General features: G+C 33.2%; 1 protein-coding gene across 11 annotated transcripts in view; it reads left to right on the top strand.

Annotated features, from left to right (window-relative positions):
- The window catches only part of LOC126750933 (tyrosine-protein phosphatase 99A), a 519418-nt gene that overhangs the window by 419236 nt on the left and 74220 nt on the right, over positions 1 to 25962 (top strand). The window lies entirely within an intron of this gene.

The raw sequence follows: 25962 nt of genomic DNA, 5'->3' as shown, positions 1-25962 counted from the left end.
GATGTCGTCTTATTCACAATCAATTTTCCAAGCTTTCAGTCGGCTTTAAACTGAAAGAACCAGGATTTTCAGGCAGAAAATTATATTTTTCCAGTATTTTTTAAATATTTTTACTAGTATGTACTATGTACTATGTAGCATAAAATTTTCAGCTTCCGCTGTCAGATATAACCAATATATAACTAATATGTAACCAATATATAACCACTTTATAACCAAACCAATGGTCACTTCAAAAGATGTGGTCTTATTCACAACCAATTTTGCCGTAAAACTTAAAAAGATGTTACTTATTTTGCATTTTAGTGAGGTTGTAATGTATGTAAGAACCAGGATTTTTTAGGTAGCAAAATTATATATTTGCATTATACTCAGTATTTTTTAAATTTATTTTTTTTTGTTGCATTAAAATATACCATTATATACATATGTACTACCCACATAAAAATTTCACACAATGTTTGCTGTCAGATATAACCAATATGCCTTTCAACTAATATGTAACGTTAATATATAACCACTTTATAACCAAACCAAATTTTATTTCAATAAGAGTGCTTGCTATTATATTGTTTTCCTTTCGCCTGTAAACTTATGAAAAGTGATGTTACGTTATTTTGCATTTTAGGTGAGGATAGATATACATACATATGTATAGTATATGGTATACATATCCTCATGTCATTCAGCAGCTGTTGCAATCGCCACCACAAACAGTTCTAGAATTTGCATTATACTCAATTGATTATTATAATTTATTTTTCCATAAGCTTTGTTGCATTAAAATATACCATTATATACATACATACATACCCACATACATAAGTACCTATATGCACACAATGTTTGTTCTGAGTTGATAAATATGTGCATTCAAAGTGCATTCGCTGCCTTTCAACGTACAATAAATCGTTGCATTTGTAATCGCTCTGTTGTTGCTTAACAAAACAACAATTGTTGATAGAATTACTGAGTCACTCAATTCCACTGGCGGATGCAAGTCTACTATCTGCAATTTATTTTATTGACTTTAAGCTTATACACAATGGAGAATATTGATAAAGCCGCTCTATGCTTACCTAGTAGATTCTTCTACAGATTATACTCACTTTTCTTACTTGCTTAGCTTGCTTGTATAAGCATTAATTCCTTTTATAATTACATTTTTTTTTAATTCCTATTATAATTACAAACGTAATTATTTTCTCGCAATTTTTGTGTCAGTTGTTGCAAGTAATGCTCTCTACAATAAAATAATCTCTTTTCTCAAAGATTTTTAAGAACTTGCTGCTCTATTAATTGAATATACAAAAATACATAGGCAGCGGATTGGATAATTTTTATAGAACATATTTTATGACTATTCTTTTCTATAACGTATTGTCACCGAACTGTCAGTGACCACTTTACTAACATGACAGCAGCCCTTTTATTCTGTTAGATGAATGCTTGGGCAACAATATATATTTATTTTGTTCCAAAAAAAGCACTCGAGCTCTCCAAAAGTCATCTCTTGGTGCTGTCATTATTTTTAGTTAACCCTTACAATCAAAACATTCAGAACTTCCGTTGGCATCTAATAATACGAAATAAAAATAATTGACTAAGTTTACTATCTAAACACGCTTTTGGAACTGGATGAGTTCTTAATGAAAACTGTTTTTGAATAACGATTATTTAAAAGTCAACAAAAAGTAAAGCTGTCGCAATTTCTAATGGATTATACCAAAATTAATTTCAGAGAACTCCTCTGATTATTGTAGAATTGTTCCAGTAATCAGATCTATGGTTTCTAGCATTTTTTCGTTCAAAAGTTTTTAAATATGGTTTTTAGTTCTGTAATATACTATTATTAAGCAACTGAATATTCAAATTATAGTTGACAGCTTCGACGAAGTTACATTTTCACCGTCAGTTATTATTTTCATAATTCTCACTCCAACAATTATAACATTTTCTACATGGTTTGTTCTATACAGGACAGTCTAAACAACCTCTGCTTCGAACAGGCACGCATCTAGAAGCCTACTGATCTAAAATGACAGCCAGTTTTCTTGTCAACTTGATATCATCAAATATTTGGATGGTGCTACCTGTCTCCAAAGGGTTTATGGCTCTTATGAGAATTTAGTTTTCTATATATTAGTTCTTATAATCGGTTGTGCATTGCTATATCGTTCAGGAACTAGATTAGAGTTCAAGTCCTACAAAACCGCTTTACGTATAACTAACTTCGTTACAATATCGAAACTATGTTCGTTAAAAATAACTGAAGCGCTTGAACATAAACACTCAACATAACTGATACTACGATTATGCAATGTCGCACCTAACTGACATTTTCAAGCACAACAAATACTGCTCTGTCATAACTAATTCTATTCTGTCATCTAGGAAATACACAGTAGTGTTGTGAGACAGTTAACTGAATGCTTTTCCAGTGAGACGTTTCGGTATAATAAGCACTTTTTTAGTAGACCTGGAGATCTGAGAGAGACTTTTGAGTGATGACAAAGTCGTCATATGATTAACATAATATATTAGTTTACCACGAAGTTGGTAACACCCAGAAGAAAACTTTGGATGGCCTATAAAGTATAGTATGTATAGTATATCGGTATAAAAATTATTAGCATGACAAGCTGAATCGGCTAGGCCATGTCTGTCTACCTGTATATATACTAACTAGTCCCTCAGTTTCGAGACAACGTTCTAAAATTTTGCTTTCGTCATTTTCTCTTCAAAATACTGCTCATTTGTCATATACATATATCATATATAGTATATGGCTGTCATACAAACTGAACGATTAACACCAAGGTCAGCTACAGTGAAAAAATTAGTGGGAGAATTATTGAGAGATATGGGAAATTACTAATTTTGCACAAAACAACCAAATCTTCAAGAATAACCCAAATTGTTTTGTTTATAGATAAGCAAATCCACTACGCTGCCCCACTAATAAGTATGTGGTGAACCCCACATTCGCCCGGTTTACTCAATTTAACGCTAAAATTCGTCGAGCAGCGAGATAAGCTTTATTGCGACCACAAAAGGCAATTTAACTAATTTACACGCTACTAAAAATATAAACACTTAAATAAATATGTATATAACTATGTATATGCATGAATGTGTGTATGTTCGCATGAGCATTGACTTGCGACTTAATATGTCAGCAACTAAATAAATAAATGTAGTGTAGCCTAGTGTTGTGATTCACTGATACAACCCACCAGCTCAGCCTTTCGGATGCACTCAATTCAATTTCATGCTGCTGGCTGTGGTCGGGTCGTAATGTGTGGCATGAGTGGCGTGTGCGACACGATAGACCCATTTTTTTTATATACCCAATATATATATGAGAGCGTACATATAGTACCGTTTATACATACATATACTTGTATTTGTTTGTGAGCGCGCCTATGAAGTCATTAGGTTTAAGTGCTTAATGTCATCGCACAGCCATCGACAGCGTGTTTTATTTATTGTACGAGCGGCTTAGGGTCTTCCAAGCAATTAAATTTTAGTGGCGCGTTTACAAATCGAAAGCAGAAACAAATAAAAATGGGCAAAAAAGCTTGCACAGATGTAGCCAGTGCGCCGAGGCACAAAAAAAAATCTATATAAGTATAACCTCAACTCTGTTGCACTAAACTCAAGCGAAACAGCCGTTGCACTTAGGCTGCGCAATTTGTGTAAAATTTTTAGTATTTTTTATTGTTTAGACATATGAATTATTAATGTTTAATTCTTTGTATTTTTTTCTTGTTTATTTTTCTTTTTTTCATGGTTTTGGTTTTACAAATTGGCTGCGTGATTTATAGCCAATTAAACAAAGTTGTATTACAGAGTGATTGCCCACCAACATATGCACGCCATAAAATGTACAAAAATGCATCAATATACCTACTCATACATACATATATCTACGTACATATATCATATTCAGAGTCAATTACTTAGACACCAATGACTTTTTTCCATTTATAAAGCTTAATGCGTTTGGAGTAGAGGTCAAGTTTATTGCCGCAACGATTTTATTACAAGCAACTGCACACATACATATAACGCATGCTGTGAATTTTTGAGGAGGCATTTCTGTCATAAAATACATTAAATGAATAAATATTATTTCGACTGAAAAATGTTATCCGTTTTAACTTGTTTAAAAGTGTACGAAGGCAACTTTTTGAGATGACAACACACTCCAACTCCTTAACTGAATTGGCAGATTTAGATTCTAAATTATAATATAATTTCATAGTGATTTTTATATATTTTAAGTAAGAACAATAAGCCCGTTTTCTGCGCCAGTTTCTTAAAAAAATAGTAAAATATAGAAAATAATTGCGAGTAATAATTCAACAAACAGAGTCCGGCTTATGGACCTTGTGAATGTTGGTCTACATTTTCATCGCAAAAATTTATATTGGCTTAAAATTTTGGTCACTAAAGCAAACATACTAATTATATTCTTAACCTTGACATACATACATGCTTATCTAAAATTCGTTCTAATATGTAACACTAAGTTCACTTATTTAAAAGTCAAAAAAAGTAAAACTCGCAACTTCTTATAGATTATACTAAAGGTCAACTCAGAGAGCGCCTTTAAGAAAAATTATATTCTTTAAGAATTCTGCCAGCAATCAGATAATTGTTTTCTAAGATCCCTGAATTGAAACTAGAACTAATACTAAGTACACAAAGCGCTATTATTTCCAACTCTTTGTCATACTTAGCTGATATCGTAAGCTACCAAAGTGATAGGCATAAGAGATTCAAATACCAAAGCGACCGCCATCTCTTGACACCATAGACCTCCGATTGCAATTCCACGACAGTCAGTCCAGGACTTAATTAAATTTTTAACCAGCCAGGGTGTGTTAACTTTGCCGCAGGAAAAATTATTGATAAATCTTTTAAATATGACTTCAGCAATTTCCCAAAAAAAAAAAAATTAATAAAAAACAGAATGGCTTTGTATTACTGAGTTTTAGTAAGCAAAAGTGATGAGAGATATATCGTTCGAATTTTGGATACTGTATAATATATGCAAAGGTTCTTACTTTTTTAAAGAAAAAACACAGAAACTTTATTACCACTTGAAAGAACATTCTTTCGCATTTATTTTTTGAAGATTTTCTCTTTCAAATGTTGGCCGCGGCTATGTCTGAGATAGTACATCCGTGGAGTCCAATTTTCGATGACTCATTCGAACACACGCGTGATGTTTTGCTTCAAGGCCTGAGCGAAGCGGAATTGTGCGTAAAGACTTTAGACTCTACATATCCCACAGGAAAGAGTCTAACGGTATGATATAACATGACCTTGTCGCCATTTGACCGGCTCAAAACGTGAAATCATCTGCTCACCGAAGAGTTCACTCAAAAAATTCATTGATTGATGCGATCTGTGGGAAGTGGTGACGTCTTGTTGAAACCAAATGTGGCCGAAATCACGAGCTTCAATTTCAGACATCAAAAAGTCGGTTACCAATTCGCCAAATCGTTTTACTTTCTGGATGAAGTGGCAGCTCTTCAAACTCTTCATGGTACCTTTTGTACCAAATACGGCAATTTTGCTTGGGAAGCTCGAGCGCCTTCAGTTCTTGCAAAGGCTGTATTTTGTACGCTTTCAATTCAATATCTCAACGCAAAATGCGCCAAGTCGTTCCATATGTTAGTCCGAGTTGCTGTGAACGGCACCGCATTGACTCTCCACGGTCTTTGTGTACACTCTCAGCTACGGCTGCTATATTTTCTTCACTGCGTGCCGGACATGGTCTATTCGGTCGAAGATTATCCAATAATGAATGCTATGGGAATAGTACGCTCAGTAGGCCGATTATGTTGACCATAAGTTGAGCGAAGCGCGATTTGTAAACGTTGTTCAGGCGTAAGTCTTTCCTTGATGAAATGCCAAACAATCCTGAACAAAAATAACATGACAGCTTGACACGACTCACGCATGATCTGTCGAAAAAAGGCTATTAAAAAAAGTACCTATACTTGGCGCACCCGTTATAACAAGAACTTTGTTTCTTAACCATTGGCTAATAAATTCTTTTTATTGAAATACTATACATCGAAAGCTGTCATATCATTTATTATCTTAAAAAGTCTCCCAAAGTCGAGAGTCATGACTTTTTAGCTAGTTCAGACAGGTATTCAGATTGTATTCTCCCTAGTTCCATGAGAATGTCCTCTCTAGTTTTGTTGTTGATCCTCTTAAAACATCAAATGTTATAGCTCGGAGTGTGTTAATAATATAATATTAGACATTTGTGTTAATACAATCTGTCAACTGATCAGAGAGTGTTTCTATTGTTCAATCCATTGGGGAATAGATATATCTCTAAAAGCAATATATAAGACGAAAGTACTTTGTTTGGTAAGGATGATTTTTTTCGTACGTGGCGAATCGATTTAGTTATGCACTTCTGTCTGTCTGTATATACGCACACCAGTCCCTGAATTTTTGAGATATCGAGCTGAAATGTTTCACACTTCCTTTTCTCACCAAGAAGCTGAGCAAATTGCTTAGAACGGATCACTATAGCATATAGTTACCATACAAAGCTACCAATCGAAATCAAGTTTTTTGTAAGAAATTTTTGTATTTGTGCAGGGCATTATAGCTTCACTGATTTTTGATTGGAGAAATAGCCTAGCTGTAAATTGCTCCCAAGAAATATAAATATTTGAATATAAATTCTTATGTCCTTATCTAAAATAAGCACCGGGTTACAGCAGATAAAGTATTATTTCGAATTTTTATTAGCAGTAAAGTTCGATGCTCAACCGCAAAATCGCTACGAAATTAGGAAAAAGAGGACTTTGTGCAAATTTTGGAATTTTCTATATTTATTACTGCAACATGCAATGAAAACTGTTAATGTTGCATCTCGAAATCCACTAATTGATTACTTTTTAAACAGTTGATTGCTCTCTTTCATGTAGAGGGGGTAAGTATACTACCCACAAGATAAGTAATTGGATCTTTTAAAGATTTATAAATGCATTTATACGCCATAATATTTAACGGCCCGTCTTCATATGTATAGCTGTGTAATTCTATTACTTCCTTTCTTCAAATAAAAATATAATGTGGCTATGCCACAAGCCGTCTGGGCACAGCCGTGTCATACTAACCCACCGGCTGGCAGCAATTTAAACTTTCAAAGCACGTTTTCATGACCGAAATGAAGAAAAACATTTCGATTTTATATTTACTATATACACACATACATACGCACATGTATGCATATGCGTGTGTGCGTGTGTGTGCGCCATGCATGTCGCGTAATTTACTTTGCCGTCGCGCTTGGCGGCAACGTTAACAGATGAGCGAACGCAACGTTTATTGACAAAGGCTGATGAATTGCCCAAAATGTGAAAACAAAAGCAACAACAACAGCATATTTTACACACATCAAAAAGGCAAGAAAAAGGCAAACAAGCAATTATTTGAATTAACAGTCTACGTAAAAAGTGTAAACACGTAATACGCTCGAATAATAAAAATTTCAATTGCACAAATTTACAATCAAGTTCAAGGCTGTGAGCGCGACGGGCTTGTAATGCGAATTTTTTCAAACGTTTTTCAACATATGTATTTCTCTGAACGCTATTATTTGTATATTTTTTCTTGGTCTAAACTACGTGTCAAGCTGCAAAGCGTCATAAATAAGTTTTTTCCCTAAATTTATTGCATTTTTATTTCATTGGTGGTTTCATTTTATTAGACATTGGTATTTAGTTGGAAGCAACAAAGAGCGTTTACTTTGCTGTCATTTAGCATAATCAGTTTAAATTAATTAAATTTGACGCTTCGCTGTCATAAATGATAGTTGAAAAATATATAGTTGCTGTTGCGAAATAACAACTTTTATATCCGTTACCACGACAATCAGTTTTTATAATCGAAACCGACTCAGATACATACCGCCAAGTCAATGTACATACTGCTACATGTCCGAAGGAGAGCTTTCATCTCGCCAGTATCCTTCCAAATTACTTAGAGATGGTTTTTGAGTCGCTATGATAACAAAAATACGAGCTTTCAAGAGCTTTCACCTCCCCAGTATCCTCTTAAAATGTTTAGAGATGGCTTTAAGCCGCTAAAACAACAAAAATAAGAGCTTTCAAGAGCTTTCAACTCACCAGTATCCTGCTAAAGTAATAAAAAAGATTTTCAGCCGCTCCAACGACAAACAATAAAAGATTTCAAAAGCTTACATCTCGCCGGTAACTTCCTAACAGATTAAGAGTTGATTTTAAGCCGCTAAACCAACAACAACAACGACTTTCCATATTTTTCTAGATCTCAAACGCTAAAATGGTTGAAAAATTGTGATAAACGTCCTTACATAAGCAAAAAAAAATTAATTAATTTGTTGTTGTTTTTTTTCTAATACTACGTAAACAAAATTATATAATATCAAAATATTAAAAAATATATTATAAGTAATTACGAAATCAACAATTTCCTAAAAGCTTTTTGAGCTTTGAGCTTTAAATTTTGTGCATTGAACTTTTTTATTTATAATTTCACATACATATACATATAATTACAAAAATGGTATATGTATGTATGTATATGCACGTAAATACGCTTTGAAATTACTATCGAATATCTTACGTAAAGTACAATTTACAATTAAACCGCCTTCGGAATCATTACAACATCGCCTTTGATCTCCGAAGTGCACTTGAAGCTGTCAGTTGTTTATGAAATCTGTTACATGCATTTATCATTTGCTCATTACACATTTATATCGACATGTATGTAAGCGTATATAATATATATATATATATATATATATAAACAATTTTCACTCTTCTCCTGTATAAACAAGCACACAAACAATTTAACATGTAGTCAGCAAACGAGTATTGATTTATGCACTTTAGATGGATTGTCAATAAAGCTCGTCAACTCATAACGCATATAAAATAGCTGCGACGCGCGCAACAATAGAGATTCTCAAGCGTTTCGAATTGCTGCCGCGCTTCTAATTTGCATAACAAATGAAGTGCATGAAATAAATATATTTTTATGTTTTTTTTTTTTATATAAAAACTTAGACTTGAGCATACATCACATTTGAAATTCTTATGAACCCGACAGTCAAGCCAGCGAGTAATAATTTACTTTAGAACTAGTATTAGTTTCCAGCTGAACTGCAAGTGCAACTAATCAACCGACTGCATTTTTTCTAGGTAATTACCAGGTAATAACCAGTTAATTTTTATTATGGCAATTGTCAGACATCGGTTTAAAGTATAAACCATGCAAATCAGTTCAAGATGTTGGTGCGCAAATTTCTAGTTAGATTATGAAGCAAAGCCATTGGTCTAATACGTAATATAACGAAACGAAAATACTTCTATGTTAGATATAAAGCTTTGATATTCAGTCCAATTCTGTTTCTAGTTACAAAATGATACATTTCCTAACTAGTTTGAAGGCTTACCGCAGGCATAATGATTGTACTGCACTTATACTGTTCAACTGAATAATACTCAGCAGTAAAAACTTCGATGTTTAAAATCAGTCTATGAATTGTTTGAAACTAGTGGAATACTAGATATCAGAAGGGTTATTGAAATAAGTGTGTGAGACGAAATTTGCAAGAATAAGAATGCAAATAAACAAATCTAAAATAAAACAACCGAATTTACATAACACAGGGTTACATTGCATAGCATAACATTTGACACGGCATAGCATAATTTAATACAAAATAAAAGACTACAACACGCAACACTTTATAGCCCAACATAATTTAATATACAAAGACATAATACAACATAACATTACATGACATAACATAGCGTAACATAACATGACAGAGTTAACATAAAATAACATAAATTACATATGAGAAAATTGTTTTACTTAAGTTAGCAAACGGGAGCACCGATCCACATCCATTCTACCGATAGCGCCTCTAGGGTGCCTTTCTTGCTAGCTCATCAGCTCTACGATTTCGTGCGATTACGCTGTGGCCTGGCACTTATACCAATTTTATAACAAAGACGCTCGATGCTATTGAGAGCGAGGTTAGGCACTGCTTGGCCCTGTTCATGAGTTCAAGGCTGGGCGCTCTGCTATCTGAGTGCATGGTCACTACTCTGAAGGAGACTGCACTCAGGAGTAGTAAATCTACTGCTACCTTAATGGCTGCAACTTCGGCTTGGAAAGCTGTGCAATAGTAAAGAAGTCTGAAGCTGGAGTTGATAGAGCGCTTCTGACAGTAAACCAGTGGCTAATGGTTAAAATGTGATTTTTGTGTTGGATTCTGAACAATTTTGGTCGTCAGTCAATTTGTGCTGAACAAACCGTGAACACTCTTTTCGTAAGCCCAAATGTTCTTTCAAAATGCGATAAATCGATGTTGTGGAGATGTTCGATTCCATTTCCATGAATTTTAATGACGATTTCGGCTAATTTTTGATGAATTCACGCACACTTTCGGTGGAATTTCCGGTGATCACGGATTTTGTTTGGCCCACATGTTGATCGTCATTTATGTCCTCACGACCACTTTGAAAACGTTGAAACCACTAGTGCACTCTGCTACGGGATAGGCAATCATTGCCATAAACTTGTTTCATCAATTGAAACGTTTCGAAAAAAGTTTTACCAATTTTAAAACAAAATTTAAAGTTGGCTCTTTGTTCGAGGCTCATTTTCGCACCGATTACACAAACAAACTGACACTTAAAACGCAATAACTTCACTTCTAATAGATGACATGTCATGAATATCTCACTGGACAATCGATAAAGATAGCACATTCTAACGCACCAGTCGACATATAGATGGCGTCACCAGGGGGCGCTAGATTCAAAAAGTCCTGCTTACTTTGGAACGCTCCTTATATATATCGAATATCTCATTGTTTCGGTGTAATAGTTCACAGAAACGGCTGAATTGCTCGTTTTGAAATTTCCGATCACGATCATCTTAGATAGATTCATTAGGTACTTATCGCTGGAATAAGATTTTCAATAAAAATTTCGATTTGAAGCCACTCAGCAGTAAGTGAGTGGCTTACGTTTTAATTAGAAATTTTACCAGTATCTCTATCGTTTCCCGCATTCATCTATAATAATAATAAATTTTGTTGGTTTGGAGATAATTATAAGCAAAAAATTCTTCCACATCCCCAAAAACCCGTTTTCGTAGATCGACTGTGGTCTTTAAGAAATCCAAATTTAAAGAAATCGTCGATTAATAAAATTCTTTAAATTCCGTTAATTTACATTAGTTGTACTTATTTATTAAATAATATGCCTCTTTAGAAAAAATTTAGCAAAAAACGCATTTTTTCTGATTCATAAATTATACTCGAGGGCGGTGTTGTATGCCTAATGCCTAAATAACTCATTTGCATCTAAACTAAGTTAGCAATGTAAAAACCCTTAATTTCACAAAAATACATATATACACAACTCATTTGCGTGCGATTAATGTCTTATCAAGATCAAAAATACCAACCAACACTTGAGATCGGATAAAGCTCACAGCCATTTCATCGATTTTGTTTCTATTTATCGATTATTCCATTTCACAATAACTTTTTTTCTAATTTCTCTTTCACTAATATTCAACGCAATATATAGTTTTGTTTTTTATTTCAGTTAATTTGCTAAATATATATTTTTTTATTATTTATGCCATTTTTGTTAGTGAACTTTCCTAGAGTGGGGCGTGCCGTTGTGAGTATAGTGTCCATAATTGCGTTGCGATTTGTTTTTGTTGCTTATTTGTTTACCATTTGTTTATGCAAATATTTGGCTTGCCGTTTGAGAAACAACGGCGTTGTATTTGTATACAAACTCGCGATTACATACATATGTACACTTCCGTTTATAGCTCTCAATTGCTTTATTGAGGAACTACCGCTTCTTTCACACTTTTTGTTCACACATTTGCCAATAAATTAGATTTTTTAATCACTATACTTAATTATTATTATTACTTTTTTAATATGCGGCGTGACGATTAGCGGTTGTTTATGAAATAAATTTTTGATTGAAGGCTGTGCTTAAAAAAAAAATAACAATTAAGAATAATACTTGAAAAAAAAATAGCAACGGCGTTGAATTTAATGCTTTTGGGATCATTATACATTTATAAGGTATGCGATTTGGTAATTCGTTGGAAATGCTAGAGACTAGGTAAAGTTAAAAATGGCTGTCAAAGTTAGGTGCGCATTTAGCTTTGGAGCAACTCTTTTGTAACGTCAAGAGCTGCGGTGTCAGTAAAAACCAAAAATTTTAGCAAAAAACCAAAATTTCAGTAAAAAACCAAAATTTCAATAAAATGCAATTGTAAATGCATGGAAATAGTTGTTCATCAAACTTTCACATATTCATGTTACTTTATGTCGTATATGTTGTAACAAGCTGACCAGAAATCTCTGGAATCAGCTTCAGAGTGACACCTGACGAAGTTTGCTGCCAAATGTGTATATTGTGACTTTATCAATAGCGAGAGGAGAAAGCGAAAAAAATATACTGCTGCTATTGACAGAGAGAGACATCAAGTCCTCAGCTCAACTATTTTTTCTTAAAATTCATTGTTATTAGACACCTATTTGACTGTATTTTGCTCTACCTCCATTTGAATGACTTTCACTTCTAGTTGGAACACAGTAGAGCAGCCGATTTGTCCTAAACTTTACTGAAACATCCTTGCAAATAGCATCCTGACTCAAGCAAATCAACTAGTTTCGAATTTAACGGAAGTGGAATTACTAGATGCTTGAATCTGGAATGGTCTTTAGAGACATACTCTTTATATCAATTATATATGTACAATAAATATGTATAAATCAGTTTTATATGACTGTTATATCCTGTTTTAATTTTATTATAAATCAGCTTTTTTTAAATGACCAATATTGCATTTTTTTATATCCTTTTTTAATGCTTTTTTATAATGAACAAAATTTAAACTTCGCCATGCTTTTGCTAATTCAAAAAATTAAAAATCAATATTGCATTTTTTATATATTTTCAAAAAAGTCTTGCGGTATTTTTTCAATTTTTTTTTTTACATTGAAATGAATTTTTGATGACTCATTTTGACAATACACTACCTTTCGACCAATTCAGCGATTTTATCGCAATTTTCGACGACAGGCCACGGAGCTGGCGCATTTCGACATTACACCAGAACGAAAATTAAAACCATCGTTGTGCGGTGGAAATGGAAACTGTATCGGGTCCATAAATTACAAATTTTATCTAAAAATCAAAATGTGTAAAATATGCCGTATTTTCTCTTTATTTTGCTCCATGTTTGCGACGCAATAACTCACGAACGACTTAAAAGAAACGACAATCAATCAAATATATATTAGCGCGTGAAATAAAGCTTTCCAAAAATATATGACCCGATGCGACGAATAAAACAGAACTACGCGCTTTCAGCGCCAACTAGCGAAAATACCGCAAGACTTTTTTGACAACCTATTATATTTAAGATAAATATACTACCACCTATCATCAGGAAAGGATACTCCCTGAATTTCAATTGTATACCTATCTCACATATTGAATGATATTTTCTGTCAAAAGTCAACCATAGATACTGCGGTCCACATATTCGGTACCTAAGGGCTTGAGCAGTTTTGGTTGGATTTGAAAAATTTTTGGTTATAAGTTGGCAAACTTTTAAGGAATTATTACTTCTTGATTTGTATACCGAAAGGTTAAATTCTTAAAAGGATTTTAAAATTGTGTTATGTGGGAAGTAGGCGTGGTTTTAGTCCGATTCTACCCTTTCTCGTACTATGACATGAGTATGTGAGGGGAAGGGCACGACTAAATGCAGTCAAAAACGGTCGTTCGGGTCCACAGATATGTGATTTCATCTAAAAGTGGGCGGTGTCATGCCCATTGTCTACTTTTTTCCCGGCTCTCATAAAGCCTTCTCATTTCATCTCGGTAGTAAAATTTAATGTCGTAGGCAAATTTAGTTATTGATTTTTCGCGCTTTTAGTACTGTACCGTTATGTGAGTAGTAAGCAGAGTAGAGTAGAGTAGAGTAGTACTACTTCGGTAGTAGTTCTTATAATTTGTGATGGGCGAATTTGGTTATTGTAGTTTTAATGGTTTAGCAGATATGTACATACATTAAGCTTATTAGAGGGCGGGGCCACGCCTACTTTTTCAACAAATTTTCGCCCACAGATGCCCCTAATACCGCAATCCCATACTGATCATTTATATATACATATATATATAACTCTATATCTATCTCGCTTAGTCTTTGATGATACAACCGTACAACCGTTAGGTGAACAAAACTATAATACTCTGTGGCAACCGGTTACAAGAGTACAAAAAGTAAAATACGCGAAATTTTATTTTATTTTTCTTAAAAAATCCCTTCCATTTCAACGTTTTCCTTAATCTATGCTTAACTACACACCATATTCCTTCCAAGCACCTATTTGTATGCTAATTTGCTTGGCGCGAGCGGCATGCAGGTACACATTTCCGTAAATCAAATTTACACCAAACCAAAATATTTGCATGTTCAGCAAGAAAGTTGCGGCAGCGCATAAACCAAGCAAGCAACTTTGAAAACTAAACAACGCTTATGCCTGCGCCAACTACAATAATAATTCCCACAAATAAAGCGCAAATTTAAAGGGTAAACAGAAAGTTGCGGCGCACGCACGCACACATGCAGACCCACACACAAGTACTACATGCATGTGTTTAACGGTAAATAACGGCACTAACTAGCTAATATGCATGAGAAAAAGCGAAAGCAAACAAACGTAAAACGTTGTTGTGCGCGCCGGCGGAGGAAAGCCTCCACATACAGCAAAATATAACATAATTTTAGGCTTGTTAACAACTTTTCGCTGAAGTGTATGTCTGTGTGCTTGTATATGTGTGTGTATAGGCGAGTATATTATAGCGCACGCCAACTCCACCTCTATCGTGTCGATTTTTCGGGCTGAAAAGTTCGTTTATAATATGGTAAATGCAAAACAAACCGGCGCCCTAAAGTATGCTACACTCAAATGAGTGTATTGCTATGTGCGTGTGAGTTGCGGTATGCCAAATATTTATCAGCTGCCACAACTCAAAAGCTGCCTGGGCTACCGCACTGCTGCCACGCTCACGCTTTCCACGCAAATCGCATGATTCACGACGAGCGACACTTAATTAACGGTTTCGCCCGCCGAACGGTGCGCCAATTAGCAGCCGCAAATGCGACCAACAAATGCTGGTGAAATAACCGTAAGTTCTGCGTGCACCGCTTCGTAATGCCAGCAAAATATTTGCGTAAATGATTTGACATTCTGTCATAGTGGCAACGGCAACTAAACCACATGCCGTGCCGCGTCGTTCCATGCCATTCTCCATAGTCGTTGCATACTTGCGGGCGCGAAATGCGTAAAAGTGCGCTACAACATGTTGAAGTTAACAAAATCTGAGTTACAACAACAACACGCGTCACATAAAATATGATTTTGATAGCGTTGACAAACTTTGGTCCTTGCGTACGCTCCAACACGCTAACACCCGCCGAGCGCCGCGCGGCTGGCTACGCTATCGGGTGTAAGCGATCACGATGAACTTGTCAGCATTAACAACAACACCAATCGTATTATTTATTTATGTACTTGCCTATAACGGCAGTTGCTCTTTGTTCTTACACTTCCCGTGTGCTTTTGTTGAGCTTTTTTCTCGGTTTTCGCCTCGCTTAATTCATGTTGACATTCGCACAAAGCAATTAACGAAATGTCTACCCGCTTTCGTGTTTGCAGCGTTTTATTTACGGAAAGTGTTACTCAAATAGCAATTACTTATTTTTAATCACTCTTTTATGTTGCTTTGCTTTTGCTCCTAATTAACAGTTGCGGGTTGCCTGAAAGGTTGAGGCTTTAATGAGGGTTGAATTTATAAAGGTATATCCATGCATGAAAGCTACTTTTAGATCGGAAATAGAATTTTGAAAACCGCTTCCAGCCACTTAAATTCCAAATTTTTGAAAGAGCTTTTTAAAAACTTGTCATAAAAATATTAAAATGTTTATATAAAAATATAGCGGCATGTTTTTGAAAAGCTTTTTTCGTGAATTTTTGTAGAAAAAATTAAAAACTTGTAGCCATAAAAAATTTTATATAAAAATATACTACAATATGGGTTCTAATCAACGGATGTTAACGGAAGCCTTTACGTTAGCGTTGCCAACTGTTTAAACATCTCCATTCACTGAAATAATTATGATAAATGAGTTATGAAATAACAATATAAATAAAAAGATTCAGGTGCAAGCATTTGAAATAATGCTCAGAAGGGTTACCACCTATTTCAAAATTATAACTCAAAGATTTTGAAATGATATTTTAAATAAAAATTTTAAAATTACAAATTTCAATTCATAGAAATTAATTGCTTATTTCAATGTGTATATTAGTATAGCTTAATATAAAAATTTAGCGAATGTTTGAAAATATTTGAAAAGACTTTGGCGAAAGGTTGCCACCAGTTGAAATATTATAATTCCTCAATAATATATGAGAAACGAATTATTACAGATGGATTTAAAATTAAAGTTGTGTAAAAATGCCAGCAATTACACACATTTTTGGGAGGGGTTGCCACCTTTCAATTTTTTTCTTTCAATAATTTCAATAATCCGATATAATATTTGAGTTATACATATAAATATTTATAGTATGAGTAACAAATTAGGAATTTTTCCACAAACTTACTGTTAAAAATACCTTTAAGAAGGGCTGCCACCTGTTCAAAAATTTTATATACATAATGTTGAATAAGTTTAGTGATTATTACTGTATGGATTTAAAATTAAAGTTTTGTAAAAATGCATGCAATTACAAAACTTTTTGGGAAGGGTTGCCACCTTTCAATTTTCTTTTTTTAATATAATCCAATATAATATTTGAGTTATATAAATTATTAAAGTACGAGTAACAAGTTAAGATTTTTCCACAAGTTTACTAATAAAAATAAAAATGAAAAGAGCTGCCACCTGTTCAAAAAAATTTAAGCCGTTAATAAAATTAATAAACTAACATTGCTGCGCTCATTGGCTAAAGCGAATGAGGCTTTTAGCTGAAAATATTTTTGAAAAGTGTTGCCACCTATTTAAATTTTTTACCGATTAAATTGACAGATTTTTTTTTTAATTTTTGTTGGCAGTTTTAAATAACAAAAGACTTTTAAACACCAATTTTAATTTAAATTTCCACATTAGTTCGATTTTCGAATTTTAATATACAATGCTCTTCATTGTAGTTACACACTCAATTAAAAAATTAATTCAAGTGAAATAAAATTTATACAGATACTAAAATTTTAATATTAGTAAACATTTTCAATTTCAATTCGAATTTATGACATAACTTTATTTTGTAAAAAATCAGATGCCAATGAGCACCCTGTGTTGCCAAATTAAATACAACAACAAATAATTATAACGAAAGGCGGAAATGCATCGAGACCTAACATCTGCAGAAGTGCGCGCTCTACAGATGTGCTAATATATATATAACATTTGTTGTTGCAGTCTATTAGTTAAAAGTCATATAATTACAAAAACCACAAACGATGGCTGTTACTGGCAAATCGCTGTGTTGTTGCGCTTTTTCGTCGCACACACTTAAGATGCAGTTAATTAAATTGCCGTTACTTCCCAATTGCATTGCAGAAAGCACACAAAAATATGCGCATACACACATATGCACACAAACAGCTGCAGCTGTAGCTGCGATAATTTTATTTCTCTCATGCTATTTTTACTAATTTTCACGCGTTCGTCGAGCAGCTTTCGTTCATATGAGGTGGCAAGTGATAGGGAAAATTTAGAAAAACAAAAACAGCACAAAGCATAAGCGATTATGTCAAACACAAACACACGCACGTATATATGTACGTACATATGTATGATATGAAACTATTTGCTTGCATTAAAAAGCGCGCCAAAGCGAAGTGTTATGACATAAGACTGAGACAAATATTTGATTTTTACAGCTATTTTCGTAATTACATACATAAATACAAATGATACAACGGAATGTCAGTTGCACCAATGTTAGACTCCAGCTATAAATAGTGACATCGAGAAAATCAAGTGTCGACTTAAGGCAACGCAGCTGATTTGTCTAAAAAAAAAAAATTGTAATGGTCATTAACAGCACAAACTTACACACACAAACACTGATGCAATAGTTATACATATGTATATAATATTTCCACGCAGTGTTTGTGGCGCCACTATAACGGCAGCCTTGCCTCACACCGCTACGTGCTTTATTTAATTTTTTTTTTATTTTTTTAGCATTACTTTTTCTTTGATTTCCACCGGTTATTTGCCGCCACACACCCTCCTACTGCATATATACTACACACACAAGTGGCTGTTTGTCTGCAATATTTTGAAAAATGATGTTGACACTTCAGCGCTGATGGTCCGGCAAAGCTGTGACTGCCTTTGCTAGCAAGTTCATGCCCGGTAGTGCATGAGTATATGTGCGTATGTGTCTGCAGTTGCCAAATTTTCATTACTCCCACTTTGTTACTACATGTGCCTGACGCTTATGGCACTTCAGTACTGACAACTTTCGTTCGCCGTCACTTTGTTTGTGTTTTTTTGGCACTCGTCAGTTTTTTCTCTCTCTTTTGTTACTTTTTTATAATTTTTTCTTTATTTTTGTAAGTTTTTTTTAGTTTTATTTTGGCCGGCATCTACTTGAAGAGTAACATGTTGCCATTGCAGTTGACAGCGAAATGTTTGTCCACAATAGTCGTTGGGTGCAATCAGCGATTTACTTGGCTTCACTTGAAGTGCAGATGAAGTTGCGAGACACTTGTGACAACGCTGTAAGCTGTAACGGTGTATTTTGGTAACGTTTTTTTTTTATTTATTTGTTGTTTTTAAAGAGTGGTCAATTTTGTCTGTTATGAGTGTGCGAAAGCGGGCTTAGTCCACACTTTGGGCAACATCAATATGCATTTATTTATTTATATCAGTGTTCTTGTGCGCTTAGTGTCACAATACATCAATTTCAATATGTTTACTGAAACTCGACTGTGACACAGAAATGTAGACAGCGAAAGAAGAATATTTTTGCAAACTGTTTTACCAAATATTGATCACAACGTCTTCTAATATCTAAAATATTGACTAATTTGTTAAACTTAGTAACATTATAAATTTTATTTGAAACATTTTTATACTTCTCGTTAAATTACATACACCCATTGTTCTCAAAGAATGTGAAAAATTGTGTTACTTTGCAAAAAAATAAAAATATCAATATACATAAATTGGAAAAATTCATAAGAAATAGTTTTTTAATTGTTTTCTGGCAAAACTAATTCGCCATGTACCAGAGAACATCAATTCTGTTATTTTCGACCCCTCCATGTTAAATATTGGTGAAATCCGCTAATAATATTTGTGCGGTGAAATCCACTAATAGAAAACTCAACCCCTCCAAAAAGAGGAACATTTTGACAATCGGCACACCCTGAACCTTCTCTATAAATGTACGTTCTCTGCATGTACTATTAAGGAAAAAAATCACAGATTTATACTAAGCATGGCATTTTCTTCCGATTAACAAGAATTTAAACAAAAAAAAATGTCTCTACATATTGTTTGAGGCTATATTTTCCATAAAAGTGTTTATTGTTATTCTTTTAGATTATTTGGACATTCAGTTTAACATGAATTGTCATCGCTATATTTATTCTCTTTCGATTATTTAAGCAAAAATTTGATTATTTTATCGATAATTTTTATATTGTTTGAACTTTTAGCTTAACATGAATTTTCAATTCAATATTTTTATCTTTCGATTACTCTGAGAAAACTGTGTTATTTTATCGATAATTCTTTATATTATTTGAACAATCAGTTTGCATGAATTTTTATCGCAATATTTTTCTCTTTCGATTATTCAAAAGAAAAGTGAATTATTTGGCCGATTAATTTTTTTAGACTTACATTTTAACATGACTTGCCATTTTAATATTTATTCTCTTTCGATTATTTCAAATAAAAGTCGATTATTTTATCGATTAATTTTTTAAATTTTTTGAACTTTCAGTTTAACGTAATTTTTTTATTTTATGTTTTCTCTTTCGATAATTTAAAGTCGATTATTTTTATCGATATTTTTTGTAGATTGTATTATCGAAATTATTTTCTCTTTCTATGGCTTGAGAAATATATTTTCAGTTAAATAACATGTATAATATTTCTCATTGTTGCAAAATATTCGCAAACGCTCAATTTATTAAAAATATCAAGTAAAGTTATTTACAGAAATCAATAGTAAACATCAAGTGTATTAGTTGTATAGCACTATTGATTATTTTCACAAATTGTGCTTAAATAAGTTTTTTATATCCATTTATTTTCCTTAAACATAAAATCAGGTAAATACTTTTAAATAAATCGTAGAAATTTGCCAATAACTCATAAATATTTCAAATAGTTATAAATCGATATTCGATGTTTATTGTTGTCAGTTTATCGAACTCGATTTCGATAAAATTATTTTGTAATTTCTTTGCTGTCGTGTATAAAGTTGGTTCTTACAGAATGCTCGGAATGTATTTAGAGCGATTATTTATTTTGCTATAATTATCGATATTAAATCTACGATATGTTACCCATCCCTTGTTTGTGGACAGCATTTTCACTGTGTTTGAGGGTTCTAGAATTAAATTTTGTTACACTTTCTTGTCGACTAAACAAAAAATATGTCTATACAATATATTGCGAAAACAATCGATTAGAGTTTATAATCGATAAGAAACAAATATCGATTAATTTGTTCGTACATATATATACATATGTTTATACGCATATCAAGCAGATATTAAGTTTTCGATTAGAGTTAAAAATCGATAACAAATAAAGATCGATTAATTTTTTGTGTGCATATCTATATACAAATCAAACATAACAAATGTAAAATTTTTATTTTATAAAATAATGTTGGGAAAGGATTTTAAGGGTTCTTTTCAAACTTGTTTCCACTTCATTTTAAATATGTATACCTACATACTTGTATATATATATATGTATGTGCCTTAATGACCATGTTCCGCATAAATACATAAATTGTCACATTTAGAACTGTAAAAAAAGTAAAGTACACAAAAGAACAAACTTTGAGAGACTCATCTGCGTTGTCAACAACAAACTGTGCTAAATATTTGACAAATGATTGCCACAGCAACAACGCGGTGGATGGAGGATTTAGCAAAGAGATTAAGAAACTTAGGCGTTGGCTGGGGTGAGAATGCTAGAAAGGCGCAGGACCTACATACATAAGTACAAGGGACCACCGAAGCTTTCGCTTGGTCCTAATAAAAAAGTATAAAAATTCCTAAAAAAAAGTTAAGACTAAAGTTGGTAACAACCGCTGCTGGGGAACTGAGGCAAAAATTCTACAAAATAACAAACCGAGAAATATCAAAAAAGTTCCAAAAGTAAGCGTTTAGTGGAAAAATAAAAAGTTATGCTGGCAACTCTATTCTGTTTATCACTTTCTGTGGAAGTGTGCAAGCGATTATGGAAAGTTGGCGTTCAACATTTTGTTGTTGTTTTGTTCTTTTGATATTTCACTTAGAAGAATGAATAATGAAGAGAATGCTAGCGTGTCAGAAGTTAAGTTACTCGACTCATTCATGCAATGCCAGCTCGGCAACACGTCAACACAAGCGATTCAGGTCAAATGGCAAGGACTGGGAGTGGAAATAAATGGAAATAGTTGTCGAAATTCGTACAAAAAAAATAGCAAATTTCTAATTTTAATAAAATTTTATTTCCAGAATTTTTCGCACACTTTTCTTGAGCGCTTTGTCGGCGTAGTTATTTGCCCCATCATCGCTGTATAATTGTGTTTGCAATCAATCTTTTTTTTTCGTCCATTCTCCAGCTGCGCGCTGACAGTTTTGAGCGAAAAGTATGCCAACAAAATAAAGTGCTTAGCAACTAATTTATGAAGAACGCACATGTTGGAAGGCGTGTCAGAAAAATATGTGCGGAAATTATGAATTTCACCAAAAAACAAAAATTTAATTAAATGCTGCGTTTTCAATTTGTTGTTACTTTAAAGTTTAGTAGCGAACGGCAGTCAGCCGTGGCAGCTGGCGAGCAATGCGTGCAACCGAGCAGATGCTAATTCTTCTGATGGACAGTCAGTTAGCCGCCAGTTTAGTAGCAAAAACTTTAAAATCCCTCCATAGCTGGTGTGATTTGTGTATTTGAATGTGTGTGTGTGTTTGCATGTGTTGGTGTTGTCTTCAGCAGACGAACGTTGAAGTAGTTGACTTCTTAAGTCCAGCCATTCTTCTCCGCAGTATATAAGCATGTGCTATGCTTCGAAGAAATAACGGCTTTTCAAAGATTTGCGGCAAGTTGTTGTACGTGTTGAAGTTGCAATTGTGGCCGATGCAGTGTCGTGGCAAGTTACACTCCGTAAATTGCATAACAAAGTCTAAGCATAAAGTTAAGAAGACATTTTATGAGTTGCCTATTACAGCGGTGCTGCATACAGTGGAACGAATGGCATAAAAAACTAATAAAAATAAATAAGTAGTATATATATCTTATTACATACACTTTCAGCTAAACAATATGTACAGTTTTAGAGATATATTTTCTATCAAATGGTTTATTTATGACCGATTTATTTCTTTTTAGTTTCAAGAGGTTTCAGTAAAACATGAATTTCAACTTTATATTTTTTCTATTTCGATTATTCAAGAAAAAATCGATTATTTTATCGATACTTTTTCTCCCTACATATAGCTTTAGAGAACAGAGATATATTGACCGATTTATTTATTTTTGGTTTCAGAAAATTTCCGTACAACATGAATTTCGAATTAAAAAAATTGATTATTCAAGAAAAAAAAATCGATAATTATATCGATACTTTTTTCGTATTATTTACATTTATATATGCGATTTAACGAAAGTTTTGATGGAATTTTTTTTCTTTTCCTATTTTTTAAAACATATTTTTTTGCGGAAATAACATGTATAATTTTTCTCGACACTGTGATATATTCGAAAATTTTAAATTCATTAACGATATAAATACAATTTTTTTCCAAAAATGAAAATTAAGTATTAAGTGTATTAGTGTAATATTTCTATCGAATATTCAGACATTCGATTTTTTCGATAATATTTTTAATAAAATATCGATTTTTCTGTAATGAATAGTTGCAATCAAAACATAAAATGAGATTAGAGGTTAGATATTAAATTCAAAACTCTAGCGCAATTTCATTTCGAAGTGGAAATTTCAAAAGATCAAGTTTTGGTATCTCAAAAAATCAATCGGAAAAACTGCAACAAATCCAAATTAATTATTTTTGAATTATATGTTAATATATAAATTTTTTAAATGCTAAAAAATCGATTTACGTGTAAAAATAAGTGCAATAAAATTTAAAAATAATTATTAAAAAAATAAACGAAAATATTTAAAATATTAGAACTGAGGACCGAAACATACAATATTTTGAATTTTTAAACCTTTTTATAAACTCAGCAATGCTTTTTTTGAGCCCAATAACAATTCTTCTTAAGTACACAATCTACTTTTAGGCGCATAAATTGACACGCCACAAGCAATTCTCTGAAATAACACTATAGCTTCCCACAAACATCGGCATACAGACAATTAATCAAAAATTTGTTTGCTGTAGCAACACTGTGCTCGTACGCCTTAAAGTATGCTTCAAGTGAAAATGCTACATCAACACTGATAAGCATGTGTCTTATGCCACATCTGCAGCATGCAACTTGAAAGTTATGAATCGACTTGCCAGCCGGCTTGTATCTCATTTTCAGTGAACGCATCACTTCACACGTAGAAGTTATCACCCACACACATACACACACGCACACACTTACACCCACTTAGTGGCACTTGGTCAGCCGTTGCGCTTTTGCAAACGTTCACAACAGAGCATTTGCCAGCAAAACACTCCACCCACAAGTCATGTCATCATTTCCTCATTTATTTCACTGTCATTTGCAGCCATTGCTAAAACTCAACTTTCCAGAATGCTTATTATTTTACAACAACACGCATACACACACACGCGTATAATATAGAAACTTTTAAATTTTTACAACTTTGTTGCTTAATCTGGCGTCGCTGCTTCTATGCGGTAGGCTGTGGTTTTGAGTACAAGAGGCAGCTATCTGCAGAAGACATCTTTTGAGGATTTGATGTTTGCATTGGAGGTAAATATACTTATGTATATATAATATATATGACTATATGTAACATGTATGTAGGTTTATTTGTATACAAATCGCTCGCCATTTGATGTCTGCGGTTTCAACTGCTGCTGATTTGTGCCGAGTATTTGCCGAGTTAATTTCCTCGAATGTGTTCGTCACGCTTCTACGAGTGCTTATATGTATGTTGTTTTCAACATATCATTTATGTAGAATTCAGATATTCTTCCAAGAGCCTTCTAATAAATTGCGAAGAATTCATTTCATCCGAATTATTAATAAATTTCAACTTTTGGCATATTTCTTTGAAACTTCAAGGGCAGCTTTGAGGTTTTGAATTTCCACAGAATGCAATGACGATTTATATGCATGACACGCATACCCCCGGGGTGAATTTCTATTCTATGAAAGTACAAACTTGTTAAATTAAATAAAAAACCACATACATTAAACAATACTAAATGAAAAGCCAACATCAAGAAGCGATTTTTTAAAAAAGTTACAGGTAAAGACAAAACATTAAATAAAGCTATCAATTATCCTCCATGCGTTGGTATTTATGTTAAAAAGTGAAGCGATATAAGCCCCTCTAGAGTAAATTTAAAAGCACACACCATCCTTTTTAGGTAAATACTTTGGCTCGAAAGGACCTCACAATAAACTCGGCAGTAAATTTTATCATTTTCAGGAAAATAAATGTTTAATAGAACCAAAAACTGCTCGAAATATCGCGGACATTAATCTTTCTTTGGTGTGTGTCTTTGATATCTAATATTTGAAATCCGCCTAATTGTATACTACATTTTTTAAAGATACATTATTGATGAGAAGTATTGTATCTTTTAAACAAGAGCTAGTCGCTCTGTTTTTAAGTCATCAACCTGGAATTTTGCACATGGCTTTTTCTCACCAAGTAGCTGTTCATTTGTCGAAATCGCCGTTATTGGGCCATTATAGCATATAGCTGCCATACAAACTGAACGATTAAAAACAAGTTCTTGTATGGAGAACTCTTTTATTTAGCGAGATATCTTCAAGAAATTCGGTACAGATTATTTTTTTAAGCAATGTTACATTATACATATTAATTGCTCAGATCGGATCACTATACGATATAGCTGTCATACAAAATGATAGATTTAACACAAGTCATTGTATGGAAAACTTTTTCATTTGACAAGATATCTTCACGAAATTTGGCATGCATTATTCTCCAAGGCAGCGGTGTTATCCGCGAAGAATTTTTTTAGATCGGGCCACTATAGCATATAGCTGGCATAGAAAGTGACTTATCAAAACGTAGATAAAGTACTTTTTACCCATATATTTATAACCGGAAATAACCTTTTTGTCTTGCTTTTGTTTACTTTTTCCTTAAACATTGCAAAATAATGACTCGTATGACCATGCAAATAAATTATACACAAATTATGTAATTCTTCCACAAAAAAAAAAATTATTTTAAGTATTCAGCCTTAAAGAAACCTAAAACGTTTACAATAACTGAGTGATCATGTGCCTTTACGTCTTAAATATTGCTCTTACTCTACCCCTCTTCAACTCTCTCTCTCTCTCTCGAAAATGTTTTTATTAGATTAATGTTCCAAAATACATTTACCCTTCTAATAAAATCAAAAGCAATTATTTTGATACCCAAAATGAACCTCTTACAAT

This window comes from Bactrocera neohumeralis, chromosome 2 (genome assembly GCF_024586455.1).
Source record: "Bactrocera neohumeralis isolate Rockhampton chromosome 2, APGP_CSIRO_Bneo_wtdbg2-racon-allhic-juicebox.fasta_v2, whole genome shotgun sequence".
In the NCBI taxonomy this organism is placed as follows: Eukaryota; Metazoa; Arthropoda; class Insecta; order Diptera; family Tephritidae; genus Bactrocera; species Bactrocera neohumeralis.
The sequence above is the reverse complement of the archived record's forward strand: the minus strand, read 5'-3'. Positions and strand labels throughout refer to the sequence as shown.